The sequence below is a fragment of the Agelaius phoeniceus genome, chromosome 2, assembly GCF_051311805.1.
Source record: "Agelaius phoeniceus isolate bAgePho1 chromosome 2, bAgePho1.hap1, whole genome shotgun sequence".
Lineage (NCBI taxonomy): Eukaryota > Metazoa > Chordata > Aves > Passeriformes > Icteridae > Agelaius > Agelaius phoeniceus.
The window spans coordinates 106340247-106356247 of record NC_135266.1 but is presented as its reverse complement, the minus strand read 5'-3'; positions in this window follow the sequence as shown (position 1 = coordinate 106356247).

Below are 16001 nucleotides of genomic sequence, written 5' to 3'. Positions count from 1 at the left end.
TCTTTTCCAGGCTAAACAGTCCCAATTCTCTCAGCCTTTTCTAACAGGAGAGGTGCTTTCCTACCCACTGATGAATATATCCATCCCTTTCCTACCCACTGATGAATATATTGAATAAACAAAACACGTTGTACTGTCACCTCAGTGAGACACATTTTTTTTCTTTGCAAGTAAGTTTGTATATTTTCCTAATACAAGCTGAATTCTTATCCTTCTGCTGAGTGGGAATTATCCAGGTCCTGGAACTCATGAAAAACAAGCGATTTTGAGCAAAGATGAGTTTAGTTGTTCGTTTCAGCAATCTCTGCCCAAACACTAGGGCTCATTTCCTCATAGCAAGTCCTTTTGTAATTGAAGTTACTTTGACAAAGGACAGAAAGGTTCCTTGTTGTTCTAGTGACCCGATAAACCACAACAAACAAGGAGCTGTGAAACACCACCAGCGGCTATCTCTCCTCCAGCATTTTTCCCCAACATGAAAAGACTGTTTCGTGAGAAAGCAAACAAGCCTGTAAGATTCTGTGCTTAATAAGATGCATTTATGCAAAACCTGCTGGAGCACTCTCTTAATAGATAACCCCACTACCCAATAAAAGCCCGCATTCCTCTTGATCTGCTTTGTGTTTTCTCTGCCCCATCAGAACCTTTGGCCAGGTCTAGCAGCAGTAGCTCAGCAGAGCTGCACTGGGCTGTGTTTCGTACCCGGCTCTGACTCACAAAAGCTGTCTGGGAAAGTTTGTAAACATGAGAAATAGCCATTAGACATAAGGATCACATTGCCAGCCTGACAAATCAAGGAAGTTCTTGCCGGGTGAGGATGAATAACAAGGACACAGAGGTATATTTAGAAAGTAAATGTGTATGTATGATGAGTTACATACATTTCACAAGCAGCAAAACTGAAAAGTTGGTGAAAGAACCAGTTCTCACAGGACTCCACCCAGGCCAAGACAGCGAATAAGCAGCAGCATGTGATGAAGCAGGCAAATGAAATCAAAGCATACACCCAGCCTGGGTTACTTTCAGCATTTACATGATCATACATAACCTAAATGGATTAAATCGGTTTATTGCACTATGAAATATGAATCTAACTAATAAGACTACTTCATAATTTTTTTTGAGACACGAGTATGTTTCAGTGCAGCAGTTTTCCACTGGGAGACAGGGGTGCATGTAGGCAATATACTAAATCTTTCTAGAGAAACACTCCACACAGCAGGAATGAAGTGACATTTTTTTAATAATTTTAATTCTTTATGGCACCTCCTCCTCTGTCTCTTCCTTCTTTTGTTTTCTTCCTGTACGTTTTGACCGCCGACCTCTCTTTAGTTTTTCACGTTTTGATTCTGTCTTCTCCTGATGTTCTGGGCAGCACCGCCAGAAAGAATGGGGAAAAAAAGGAGGGGCGGGAAAACACAAAAAAACAACCCAGCCCTGCCTCTGCTCCTGTTGTCTGGTGCTAATGATGCTGTAAAGAGCAAATGCCTGGAGTTCCTGCTGTTGCCAGCAGCCCAGCTGCGTGGAGGAGGCTGATGGGAGCAGCCCCTTTTCTGGTGATGCTTATTTTAGCCGGATCGCGGGTACCGGAGTGGCAAAGCCGGTGTAGCTGCTGCCAATGAGGGCGAGGGGCTGGAGGGTGTGTTCCTGGAGACAAACCTCGAGTGGCAGCCTGAGAGCACGGCGATCCCCGTTAACAGATGGAAATCCATGCGCGGCAGGCACTCGCGTGTTCCCCTTGCTGCATCCTTGACCCCATCGTTGAAGCTCCTTTTCCTCGGGGTCGGGAGGAGGGACAGGGAGCTGGTGGGTGGAAATGAGGTGCTGGGTTACCCCCATGTCCTTATTCTGGTCCGCTTTGCTGCGACACGTGGTGGTGAAACCACTCCCTGCGTTTTCAGCAGGTTATTTTTAGCCGGTGTAGATTTCTAAAAAACACGGCAGAGACGCTCGTTTTCTTATAGGTCAGCAGCTCGTAAATGACTCGCTGAGGTGGGAATATCACTGTTTGCACGGATCGGAAATCAGGATTCCCAGAAAGGCTCCCATCTCATTATCAGCACCAGAGGCAGATAGCGGCATTGTTATTCCATGGATTGCACCTTTTCCATGGCTGGATTGCCAGCCCGAGGCGGTGTCTGGGTGCGCAGGGGTGGGGGGAAGGATTTGCCTCCAGTCCTTTGGTTTCAGGCGGTTCCATTTGTTTTCCTGGAGGCTGAGAGTGCTTTGGCAGGGCTGGGGAAGTTTTTTGTCTGACCGGCTCTCTCTCTGTGTATTGAGCCCCGTGCAGCACATTGAGCTCGCCACGAGGTTTTGTGTATGCGGAAAAAAAAAAATTAAAATAGTGGGAAAATGTGGAAACTTGCTTGATGAATTCACATGGTCAACATGGATATTTTATCTTCATTCTGTTCTTCTTCTCCGCCAAGCTGTTAGTTATAGTTACCAGCCCTTGTGATGGGTTTTCTTTTTTTTCTTTTTTTTTTTTTTTGTCCCTGAACCCTGCACAATGAGATGTGATTCAGAGTTCATTTTGCTAATCAGTCCTCCTTTGAGCAAAAAGTGCTTTACGGAGCCTCCTTCATCCAGCTTGGTGGTATCAGATTTCAGTGTGAAAGTGTTACATTCCTGACTGCCCTGCACTCTCTTTGTGTTTGATTTTGCCTGGTAAAATAAATGGAATACACTAGAAAGACTAATCCCATCAGAAGGGAAGAGAAACAAAAGGCGAAAAAAAAAGGGGGGGGGGGGGAAATGAAATCACTTCAGCTTTTTTGTTTGGTTGGTTTTTTTGCATGCTTGATTCCACCTTTCCATCCATTATATTAATTTTCTTTTACTGTTGGTGCCCTATATATTTTTTTTTAACCTTTGATTTACTTCAGGTTTGATTCTACTTTCTGACTTCTGGTTTTAGCTGAAAAAAGCCCCTCTCTACGTCTCTGAAAAACCAGAAATCTCCCCCCCCCGTTTGTTTTTGGTTTTTTTTTTTTTTTTCCAGTATATATAAAAAAGTTACTCTGGAAGACAGTTGTAACTTTCACCTTTTATGTTTTGCTGTTTATGACAGAAGTAGCTCATGCTAGAAACGCTGTTTGAATCATTTGAGAATCATAAAAACACTCTGGATTTTTATGTATTTATTTATTTACGAACCTTTTATAGCACGTACCTAAAGCCCGCATTTTTACATATATCTTTTATTTTAAATGCTGCTTTCCCCCCGCCTTTAGTCTTTCCTATAATTGTCTTTTTTTGAAGGCACTCGAGGGGGAGGAGGAGCATTTGCATCACTGTAGCTTTTTGTCTGAATGCAGTTACACGGGCACAAGATAGTATAATTAGGGTGTCACTATGAAGTGACAAAAGTGTTGACTAATTCTTAGAAGAAAAAGGACTTTAAAACAGTATTTGCCGTGAACTCTTGACATACATTTGAAAATCTGAAGGAGTCTTTTTTGTAGACTGCCAATTCTTAATGTAAAAACCAGAAACATTTTTAATAAAAAAAAAAAATCCTTCTGCCCATGTCAGTAGTGATAATAACAACAAAAAAATCCCAAAACATTAGAGCATCCTTCTGTTTTGAAAGTTACATTTATTAAATAAGTAGAACTATATTTTGATTCATATATCAGAGAATCTCTTTGTTTTGCATGCAATATAACATTTGTGTTAGCTGTTTGTTGGTTTGTTTTGGTAGTTTTTCTTGGAAGGATGGGCTTCTTTTACATTTTTAAATGCTGCATTTTTATTGTCCTCTTTTTCTCTGCTTTTGCCTCTTGATTTTTCCTTAAACAGCCTCGCTTGCTTTAGAGACAATTAAGAATCTGAAGACCTTCAGAAAAGGAGCTTTTTAAATGAATTATTCTGAATATTATCATGTATATTAAAAAAAAAAAAAAAAAAAAGGTTTGCATTTCTAAGCATCCCTCCTGGTCTTTCAAAACTGAAGCTGGCATCTGTGTTGGCTTGAATTTAAATGGTCCCTGCAGGCTCTTTAACTTAAAGGGTTATTTTATTCATTTGGTTGTTTCTCATTTCTTCCTGGAGGGTAACTACAAACCTAGCTCTTGTATTTGTTTACTTGCCTTGCTTTGTTAAAAGATTATGTCTTCACCAGTGCTTACGAATTTGTTAGTGCTTAAAAAATGCACTCCAATCCTCTAACAGTTTGCCTTTATCGCTGAATTTTACCTGGAGCACTTTGTGCTGCGATTGTTCCCCGTGTATCCCTAACAATAAGCTCTCTGAATGAGGAAATGCACCCAGTGAGCTGAGCAGAGGATGCAGGGAAGTGTCAAACATTATTTGTCTGGCTTATTTGCTCCTATTAATATAGCCCTCATTTGTGCTGCCTGCCCTCAGCATTCTCAGCATTTCCAAGTACAAGGGATTCTAACTGGGTGCCCGACCTCTCTCGGGTTTCTGTGGTTGAAATGGCTCCCGAGGTATTAGAAAGCCTTTTTTTCTCCCAGAAGAAGTCAAGATTTGTTGGTTCTGCTTTTCAAGGTTGTTTATTTTCTCTTATCTAACACATTCTTTTCTCTGACCTGCTGAGATCTGTCCAGCAGCACAGTTTGTGGCACAGTGACCACCCTTGGGGTGGTGTTAGTTTTTTATACTAAGAACTATGTGTACTTTATTTACAATAATTTTCCAACACTTATCACCTATGTTAGACAGTCTGTCTCTACCCTAAACCAATCCAGAAGTGCCACCATCACAGCAGAAGAAGAAGAAGAAGGAGAAGAAGGAGAAGGAGAAGGAGAAGGAGAAGAAGAAGAAGAAGAAGAAGAAGAACAAGAACAAGAACAAGAACAAGAACAAGAACAAGAACAAGAACAAGAAGAAAAAGGAGGAGGAGGAGGAGGAGGACAGGACAAGCCCAGATTCCTCCATCTTGCCTCTTGAACTCCCATTCTAAAAACCCCAAAATTCTACTTTTTCACCCTGTGACAAATTAACTATTACTCTACTCAAGCTCTTGTGGCTTGTAAATCTTCACACAGAGTTGGTAATTTTTTCCATGGGCTAAAATCGAAGGCACAGGTGTCTTTGACTCTGTGCCAAGGTCTCTGAGCCCCCTGCCAGGGTCTTGAGTCCTCCAGGGTGGTCAGAGGAATGTCCTGGGTTCTGACAGACCTCCACATCCACTACAACATGTTACTGACACTGTTTGAGTGTACAAACTCATCTCCCAGGCTGTGGGAATCCAGCACTGTCCCCATGGTGCTGCCAGCGGGTTTTTGAGAGGTTTCCATGGGAACAGAATTCCCTGAGAAGACCTGAGCTAAAGAAGAGGGAGATGTGGTCCAGAGTCCCTGAGTGTTTGCTCAGCATCGCTGCACTGCACCTTCCCCTGTCACACCCACAGAGAACAACCTCCAGACAGCAAAGCCTGCCTCTTCTAAAATACCTTCCTGAATTCTCTGCCTGAAGTCACAATGGCCAGAGAGGGAGAATGGGTGAGAAAACCACCCCTGGGGATGTTGGAAATCCCAGGATGAGCTTTGCTCTGGCTCTTGAGCCTGCCCTCTCCCAGGGCTGCTCTCAGCTGGTGGCACAGCAGCCACACGGGCAGCTTTCTCCATCCAGGAAGTTCCACAGGGTCATGGTGCACTTCTAAAGCACATAAAACAAGTGCCATAATTTCCTACTCTGTGTTTCCAGCCTGACCAGCCTTTGATGTTTATATGCTGTGTTCTGCTCAGCATTGAAGCATTTGATAGATTTATGGTGTGTTCTACTCAGCATCAATTATTTGATAGTTTTATAACCATTAACAAATCTTAAGAGATAGCAAATATAAGAGACAAGCAGTGGAAACATAGGAGTCAGCATCTGGGTCGATCTTTTCCCTCTCTGGAAAGAAAGAACAGCATGTGAGTTTTTTTAGTATATGTATATCTCACCTGTGATCTTGAAGACACAATTGGGAAAAAAAGGAAAAAAATAAGAGGGTAATATTTGTGCCAGTGTGGGCAGGGTTGAGGTATTTCTGAGATGAGTCTAGAACTAGATCCTGAGAAAAAAATCTTTCTATTTCCTAAAGGTAACAACACTCCCTGTGGCAGCAACAGACTGTTACTGGTGTCAGAGGAGGAACTGAAGTTTGGTGAGAGGAACTGCCATGCTTGGAATGTACATAAATATCGTAATATTCAAAATAGGCCATCCAGTTCCCATCTGTATGAGAGCAAAGACACAGCAGAACGTGACAGGGGCAGAGACACCTGAACATGAATTGGTGAGGAGAAGATTTTGTGGTCTTCACTTTAAATCCATTATACAAAACAAAACATTAGGGTTGTTTTGACTGTTTGAAGAGACACTAACATTTCCAAACTGCTCTGAGAGACTTACACCCACAAAGAAAGGCAACTGATTCTATTGGATTCATTTTATTATTATATTTATTTATTTTATTTTAAATAATTGTTGTGGAGCTTCATGGTAGGGTTTTAAATTGTGAAGTGTTTGCTTCCTGTATTACAGGAAAATCTTGTGGACAAGCTGCTGCCATCATTTTTTCCCCAGTTCAGCAGAAACAATCTTGTTCTCTGATTATTAACACATCTTACTTCCAGCTTCATCAATTTGACTACAGCACATTTCCTTTTGTGTCTTTCCATTACTTCCTTTTCCCAGCATGTCATAAATACTATACATGTTTTAGTTCTGCATTGGTCAAGACTTTATCTATATTTTCTTACATCCTTTCAATTAATTCACCTTCTTGGTCTCTGCCTTTTCAGATGGCACCATCTTTTATTGCACATAACACCTTTTTGCTTTCTCCTTTGATTACCAAAGGACATTATTTGGTTGTCAAAGTAGCATCAAAGAACACCTACCACTACCACCCAAAAAAAAAAAAAAAAGGTAAGGCCACTAAGTTAATTTATTCTACATCCTTGCTTAAAGGCTGTCTCTCCCAGGAAACATGTCAGTTTGCTAGTAAGTAGGCAGTTACATGTTATTACTTGTATTGTAATCATCTCCTTCCATCTGCTTCATACCCACCTTAGAGGCACTAATTATTTTCCCTTACTTACATTGTTTAATTCTTTGCATGCATTGTCTAACTGACAACCTTTGGTTGTTTTTGTTCGTTGTTTTTTTTCCCAAAAAATTATATTCTCTATTTGCAGGGAGAAGTGGGGTCTCTATATATCTGGTCAAGATTTATAAATGTTTTGGTTTAGTTCTGATTTGTCTGTGCTGCTAAAGGATAATAGAAATAAAATGCTTCATACCAGCTAAAGCAAATTATAAAAATTTGCTCACAAATAAGAGGGATAGTTTATAGAGCACCCTGCCTATCTCACCCCACTAAGATGCCACTGCCCCAGCCTTAGCCACCAAAAGTTACAACACAGAGAAAAAGCAGGAATAAAAAGAAGGGCTGTTCTCCTTCCTTCCCTTTTTTGGTCATTTCTGTTCATCCTAAAGCTGATAAGATAAGCACACTTTGATATTGCAGATTTCAAGGTGTAAACTAGAGAAGCTGAGCTGTGGGCACACATCCTGTTTTGCTTTTTTCTGCTATTGTGGTAGTAACCTCCAACAGAGAGAAAAGAAAGGCATTCAGGGTAGTACCATCTTGAATGACAGACAAAAAACATACCAGGCAGCTACACCCCAAAGAATGGCCTATTGTCACACTATAAAGTCACACTAAAAATGAATTGTGTTTGACCTGCTATGAGATTGCAATGCCAGGTCAATTATCACTGGAGTAATGTTACTTTGTCTTAAAATAAAAATGCTGTATCTCCACTAGGACCCTTTATCTCAAATAGTTTGCTTTTTATCTAGTTGGGTTCATGATGACTGATGAATTGCACACCTTTTAGAGTGCTAAAAGGAAATACTTGCTTCTGAGAACAGAGTAGATGTTACTCAGGACATAGATCAATATTTTGTTATGCACATGGACTGGATGAAACAGAGCCATGACTCATAACTGGAACCTTTCAGACAGCACAAGTAGGCAATAGTATTCATAATTCTGACAGTCTTTTAATAACAGGTTTAGCTAAAATAATAGAATTGTTAAGTTGGAAAAGACCTCTAAGATCAAGTCCAGCTGCCAACCTAGCACCATTACCACTAAACATTCAAGTGTCCTCAAGGGTCATAACCACATCTTTTGAATACTTGCAGGGGTGGTCACTTCACCACTTCCCTGGGCAGCCTGTTCTGGTGCTCTGTGAAGAAATGTTTCCTAATGTCCAATCTAATCCTCCCCTGGTGCAACTTGAGGCCAGTTCCTCTTGTTCTGTCTCCTGTTTTACCTGGGAGAAGAGGTTGATCCCCACCTGGTGCACCCTCCTGTGAGAGCTGTACAGAGTGACAGGGTCTCTCCTGGGCCTCCTTTTCTCCAGGATAAACCCCCAGCTGTCCTCATCACACTTGTGCTCCAGAGCCTTCCCCAGCTGCCTTCCCTGGACATGTTCCAGCCCCTCAATGTCCTTCCTGTGATGAGAGGCCCAAAACTGAACACAGGATTTGAGGTGTGGCCTCACCAGTGCCCAGCACAGGGGGATGATGCTGTTCACTTTACCTGATATAATAATCACAACCACACTGCCTGCCTGCCCTTTTTTGGGGTTGTGTCACAGCTTCCTGAGCCACTACAGGTTGCTGCCTGGGGGATGACAGGAAGCTAAACCTTGCAAGGGGCCCCTCTGACCTATCTGAGCCCTGTGGGATCTCAGCCCTTCATTCCAGAGGTGCCAGGACTTCTCCTGCAGCCTGCGCTTAGGTGAAGTATTGCTGAGGTGAAATATCAAGAAGCCACCATCAAAACTGATGACATAAAAGTTTGCTCACGTGCCTGAGGGGGGAAGATCCCAACCCTCATCTGTCCTGATGATTCTTTTTCTCTGGGCAAAATCCCACAGTTTAGGAAATCTCATCTCCCCAGTGGCTGCAAGGCATTGAACACTGCAGGAGAACAATAGAGTAGCAGGGAGCAGTGAAAGCACAGGGCCAGGACTGCAGCTTTTCATTCTCTGCAGACACAGCATCAGCCTGTGCTAGCCTGTACTGTAAACACATCTCTGAACTGCCAGGGAGAGGTCATAAAATGCACTAAATTGTCCTACAAAATGGACCTTACAATCTCCTATAACTTTTCTTGCACTTCAGTGTTTTCTCTATGATGAGCGTTAAATAAAGTGTTTTGATAATTATAAGCTATTGATTTTAGTTTTTCATACTGTCCCTTTCAGACAAGCAAATATTTAATCATACAATTATTCAGATGAAGCAAATTGAGAACAGAGAGATGAGGCAAATCATCCAGGGATTTCAACAAACAGCAAAACCAAGACTCTGGCTGTCCTGCCTCTCCATCCCCTCTCCATGTCAGGCCATTTAGCTTTGAACTCCTGAATACATTTTGCTCATCTTTCTGGAGCATTTCACTAATTGATGAAACATTAAAGTATAATTCAGGATGACATTCATCACTGAAATCTGACTTAACAAGAGGCAATAAGCTGAAAGCATGAAAAAAGGGGAAAAATGCTTTCAGAAAAAAAACCCTGAAGTACATAATTTGAAAAGCAGTTTTTGGTAGAGGACTACTCACAGAATGTCCCCAGATACACCAGAATTCTGCAATACTTGCCACACACAATAAGCAGTGACATTGTTCTAGTTTGCCATGAGGTTAACAGTGCCAGACTTCCAGCTAGGTGCTACTTCCCCTGGGCAAACCCTTTGCACAGGCTCCCTGGAGAGCCATCCTAAACAGGTTTCACGGCAAACAGTTACGCAAGACTTCACAAAGGTCATTAGCTGTAAAAATATGTATTCCCTACACTGTCAGCATTTTTTTTTCCTGGGCTAATGTAATTACAAAGCACTATTGAAACCAACCTAACCTGTTTATGCACGAGGAAGGGAAATTACATAACCCCTACCTAAAAAAACCGAAACAAACCACAAAAACCAACCAGCCAACTAAAAAAAAAACCAAAAAACCAAGTGAGATTTCGGAATGATGTGATGCTAAAAGATCAACTAAAAGAGCAAACTAAAAGTTGCTAAAAGAGCAACTAAAAATTCATCCAAGTAGATCTGAAACACAAACTAGAGCTCACCCTTACAACAGGACACTGTTTAAATGCACTGGACAGGGAAGGAAAATCTCCACAGAGGACAACTGTGTGTATGAGAGGGGAGGGGTTGTCTTTAAGTCAGCGAGCAACACCCACTGCTGTCTCAAGCAGCCACATCATCCACTCCCTTCCAGAAACGAGTGAAGTTCTGCACTGAAAGCTGTTCCACCTTTACTTTTACCTCCTTCAGAACACCCAACTCAGACAACCAGAAACATCACCCTGAAAAAAACGTGTGGGCTCCCTGTGCCAAGGTCCCTGCCATACCCAGCGGGGTGTGGTTGCTGTGGAGGAAGCAATGAAGGGCAAAGGGTGGTTTGTGTCACCCTTGTCCCTGCAGCAGTAAAGGAGACCTGCTCCCAGGGTACATGATCAGTACCCAGGGTACAGGAAATGGAGGAGGAAGTGGCATCCATCTCAGAATGAGCTAGGAAAATTATATAGTACAGCCTGTCACCCTGATTTTTTAAAGGTTTTCCGAGCCTTCTGATGTTTACATTTTTTCATACGAACTTTCTCACACATTTTATGTAAATAACTTATTGTTTTGTATTCTTTTATGGAAAAGGAGAAATTTGATAGACTGTTAGTTTGTCCAGTGTCATTGGAGAGATGGCACTTTCACCCTCCAATCCACTGTCACTTTTGGAACTCTAAAAAGAAATCTATTAGAGTCAGAAATTAAAAACTCTCTTTTTACCTTGAAAGAGCAGCGTGTCCATGTCATCTTATTTTGTGTCCTATAGTCACAGCCAACCAAAAACTTATGAGTAAAATCCTTCTCCACATACCTCCAAATACTTAGGCTGAATTAAAACAAACAAAAAAGTCTTATTGAAACAAATGAAGTTAAGAGTATCTTTATTTGGGTCATTATTACGATTTCTGCAGGTCTTCTTCCCAGTCTATCAGCTGCAAACAGGTTCTGATATTTTTTTCATTTTTAATAAAAGTTCTGTTTTTTGTGACAGTAGAAGCTGATACTTTCAAAGACTGAGCAGCACAAAGTTTCAGTCTAATTGGAGAAAATTATCATTCTGCAACAACCTCATGAGTAGTGTTAACAGGAATTCAGTGGAAGCACTGTCAGAATTTCTGTGGGCCCCAACACACAGATCCTCCATGTTATTTAAAAATTTTGTTGGAAAAACAGCAGTTAACTCTGAGCTACCTTTAAGGAGCTTGGCTGTAAGAAGTGCTGTAGTTACTCTAAAACACCTAAGCTCCTGGGAGGAGCAGATTTCACAGCCCTGAGCTATCCATCGAGGCTTTCCCAGGAAAGGGGAGTGCCAGACACCTACGCACAGAAAATGTCAGAACCAGAGAGCAGCCAGCTGAGCACAGAGTGTCTCACACTGGTCAAGAGTGAGAGGTGAAGTGTGAGACAAGGAGTGAAGGCATCTCAGCCACTGACTCCACAGGAGAGCTGACAGACCTGAAATGGCACCCTGCTGCCTGTTCTTGAGCTCTCCTCACACACATGCTTCAGGCCTCATGCTTGCTAAGAAGGGGTAGTTTCCACACATTACAGAGAGCCTTGCTTCAGGGGTTCTGGGATTTCATCCCAGGAAAGGGCTTTGAGTAGCTTGCTAGTGACCAGGCAATGCCAGCAGTGCCAACCAGGAGAAACTTGGCTGCCTATCAGGACAGTGGCAGCTGAGCAGCAATTCAGGAAAGTCTTAAGTGGTAGGTACAGACACCAAGGAGACCGGTGAGTGCTGAAGTACCCTTTATAAATGCCTTGCACAAATAAAATAACCTGGAAGTTCATAATGCAGTCCAAGCCACCATCAGCTACTAGTTCTGCACTATTAAAACTGACCTGAGTAGGATTAGGTACAAAAGCCCATTGCCTCTGGCATACCTTGATTAACTTCCCGTTCAATTGTACTCTCCAAAGAGTTCCTTCCAGTATCTGAAGGGGACTACAAGGAAGATGGAGAAGGACTTTTCATCAAGAAATATAATGATAAGACAAAGAGTAATGCGTTCAACCTGAAAACCTTCAGCTCAGCTGCTAATGGTGCATTTAAGATAAGACTTCTATTCTGATAAACTGAATTTCCTCATCACTTCTGCAAATCACATCTTTTTGTCCTTTGAAGAAAAGTGTTCTTCAATCATCACTGTGGTGAATATAAGCTCAGAAAAAAACAGTTTGCAAGAGTACGGGTCTGTATTGTCTATTGTATTAATGTTCCAGCCAACAGACATTGCACTTCTACTGCCATGCATGGATAATGAAAATGTGAACATAAATAAATTTGAATACAAATATATAACTGAGAAAAGATAACACTCATATTTCTACAAAGATGAATCACATTATGTACTCCTCTTCTGGACTTCAAACAAAGCAAATCTATTTTATATTACATGGATTTTGCTTCCTTTTCACAGCAAAAATATAAAGCTTTATGCCTGGGTTAACTCTAACCACCACTGGTAGTGGACTGCTCTTCTTCTTTCTCCTTTCTCCTTTCTCTTTTCTCTTTTCTCCTTTCTCCTTTCTCCTTTCTCTTTTCTCTTTTCTCCTTTCTCCTTTCTCTTTTCTCTGTTTCAAAATGATGCAAACATCCAAGTAACTGCTGAGAGAAAATTATTCGAGGCAAATGATTTTTCTAAGCTTTAGTATTACATAGAGACAAAGGTGTAAATTGCTGCCCTCTTAAAACGTCTTTTCTAAAAACTGTCTCTCCAAAAAGAGAAGCACAGCAAGGTGTGAATTTCACCCTGAGTGCAACTGTCACTTGACTGAGGTGCTAAATGGGAAAGCTGTTATTTGAACTAGAAACTAGACTGGCTCTCAAAAACATTAAGTCAAATTAAAGACAATTAAACCTTACCTACTGATGGATAATTTTTCCTTTACTCCCAATTTTCCCCAGTAATGGATTGTGTTTAGTTATCATCGTAAAAAGGCTGTAAGTGCATGAAGGCTTAGTTGGACCCAGCCCAAGGTTGTTAAAGAAAAGGCAAACCCTGGTCACAGGGTGCAGCACTCTCTGGGGAAGCTGAGGAAGGGGGTAGTGATCCCTCACTGGACCTGTCCCAGTAGGGAGGTTGGAAGGCTGCTCTTGGGACACAGCTCCAGGCTCTGCTGGCTGGGACTGAACATGAGAGCTGCACTCTAAGCTTTTTGATCAAATACTCATCACTCTGTACCTTTGCCTTCCCAAATCCTTTGCTGTAACCATCCCGAGTTGATGAGAACTCAATGTAGACTATCTCTTGGCTCTGGCAGCTATTTTCAGCATATCAGCCTGACTTGGCTCTGGGCTGGTTTAACTAATGCTGATAAGGGCAGTTAGTGCCAAAAAGCTTAGCAGGACAAGTGCCCGTTCCTCACATCGGGCACAGATGCCAGCATAAGCAATGACAAAATTCATTTTGGAAAAAAATGTCTGCACAACTTAGACCTTCCTGTTCACACAGCTCTAGATATGGTGCTGATTGAAACTGAGCCCAGTTGATTCTCAGTCCTCCCCTTTCCCCTCCTGCCACTCCCTTTTTTTATGCTAGCTGCCAGGCAGGCAAATAACCAGGAAAACACTTCAGGGAGCTCAGCTGGCTGAAAATAAAAGGTCTCCATCTTTGGGCAGCCTGGCTTCCCAAACTATCTTATCCACTGGTGTCCTGAGCTCCAGTGCCAGCACAAGTGCACACATGGGAGTTTGGGGCTTGGAGGACAGCAGGACTGTGGCACCTGCAATTTAAACAGCCAACCTCCAGGTGGGTTCACACTGAACACCAACAGCCTGCAACAGAAATGGCCCTGTCCTCCTACCTCAACTCCCCAATCCTGGCCAAACACTCCCTCATGCCTACTCTGGCCTGGTTTACAGAGTAAAGTGATGGAGTTTGTTGATCCATCCCTTTTCCAGAAGAATATGAGTCCCATACGTGACTCCCTCCTACAACTACCCAAAGTCCCAAGGGTACTGTTTTCTCCTCCTCTTTATTTTTCTTCCCTATTTTTTTCCCTCTTGCCCTTCTTGAGAGATGCTGGTATCCACTTTAGGAACTATATGGTCCTTCAGGGAATTTTATCACAGGTATTGCAATGGCTGATGACAGCAGCTCCTCCTGTACAGGACAGAAACTGAAACAGAAAACAAGCCCTGTTTTCCTTGTGTGGCACAGACATGTCCTGTGTGACCTGTGTAACACAAGCATGGATGATTTCCATTTCACTGCTCCTGTAAGTCAAAGCAGTGAGTAACTTCATTTGGTGCTCTTTTACCCATCCCCTCAAGAAACTAAACACATAGTAACCTCCCTTCATGGAAGGATAGGCAGGTAAGTAATTATATAAAATTTAGAGAAGATTGACTTTACATTTTATTTCAAGTTATCTATAAGTTCAGGCTAAGACTGATGTAGAAGTAGTACTGAAGGGTTTTTTTATCATTAAACACATGAGATGGATTTTTTATATTTAACATAAAACAAGATTATTGAGCATGGGACAGCATTCTCCATAAGAGAGATGAGAAATAATTTTCCATTTGCAAATCGTGTGTGGGTCTGGACTGCAGACCTCTGCTCTGGAAGATACATTTTCCTTGTTGACTGGATTCTGCCCTCATCCTGAAGCCTTTTTTTGGGCTTGATCCAAAATACTGGCACTAGTAGAAATCTGTTTAAAAAGTTTTGAACCTGACCTTTTCTTTTGTGAGTGGTCATTTTCACAGTTATCTCTTTCTCCCATTGTGTTCACTGTTCCAGGAAGTATAGGTCACTAAAAATCTACAGAATGTCACATCCTCTAATAAACCTGCTAGTTTTATGCCTTTTCAGCTGGACCAATGAGGAAACAGGTTTTGGTTGGTTTTTTTTTTTTTTTCTATTTAAAAATAATTATTAAACCTTGTTCATTTGCTGGAGTGTGAAAAATTTTCAGGAGCGTGAACTTGACTGCATCAGTGTTGCTTTTGATTTAAAGAATACCAGGAATACATCTGTCTAGGCTAGTCAAAATGTGGAGCTCATGTTTTCTAGGTGCAGTACAGTATTACTTTTAATTACTAGCTAGGATTTCTTTCACAGGAGGGTGAGCATCTCCATCCTAATGACGAATCATTTTCTCTTTCTGTAATGACTGTGATTGCCTCCTTATACTTTCCTTGGTATATAATTTCTGTGTTGACACAAGTGGATGTACAGCAAAAAACCTCACTCATCCAGTCAGCCTGGGAGACTCGACTCAGATTACCCTTTAAAGTCTGCAGCACATATAAAAAACCAGAAGAGTGCAAAATCTTAATACCCCTACTTTGAGGTTATGGTTCCTTTAGCTTCAGATTACATGAATATTTCCTTTCCCTCACAGCAAGAAAAGACAGTTCTGTTCTATCATTAAATAAAATGCTTGAAACCTCCAAAATAGAAATTCTATGCTTTATGTATAGTATCCAGCATCTTATTGTGTGGATTTGTTTTTAAAAGGAGATCTAACAGACACTGTGAGTTGTCATGTCCTTACAAGATGTAAGCACTGCTTATCTGAACCTTCATGGAAAATGACAATGCATTTGCCCTACTTATCAAAAAACTAATTCTGAGCTGGCAGGTAAAAGCTGCTGCTTTACTCAGAGTAACCAACCATTTTAAAAGACTTAAGTGCATGTTCACATAATCAAAATTCCAGCAGAAATGGAGACACTGCCAATATCAGCACTAGGAACCCTTTATTGAATGAAAGGTGTAGCACCTCCTTTTTAGCTAAGTGCATCTGAAACAAACCCTACATGATGCCCACTTAATCCAATGCTTTTGACAAGGGTGGAAAAATTTGTTTTTTAAACTCACACCTCATACATACAGAATGTAATCATAGAAAATGTATTTCAAATGTATTTATCACAG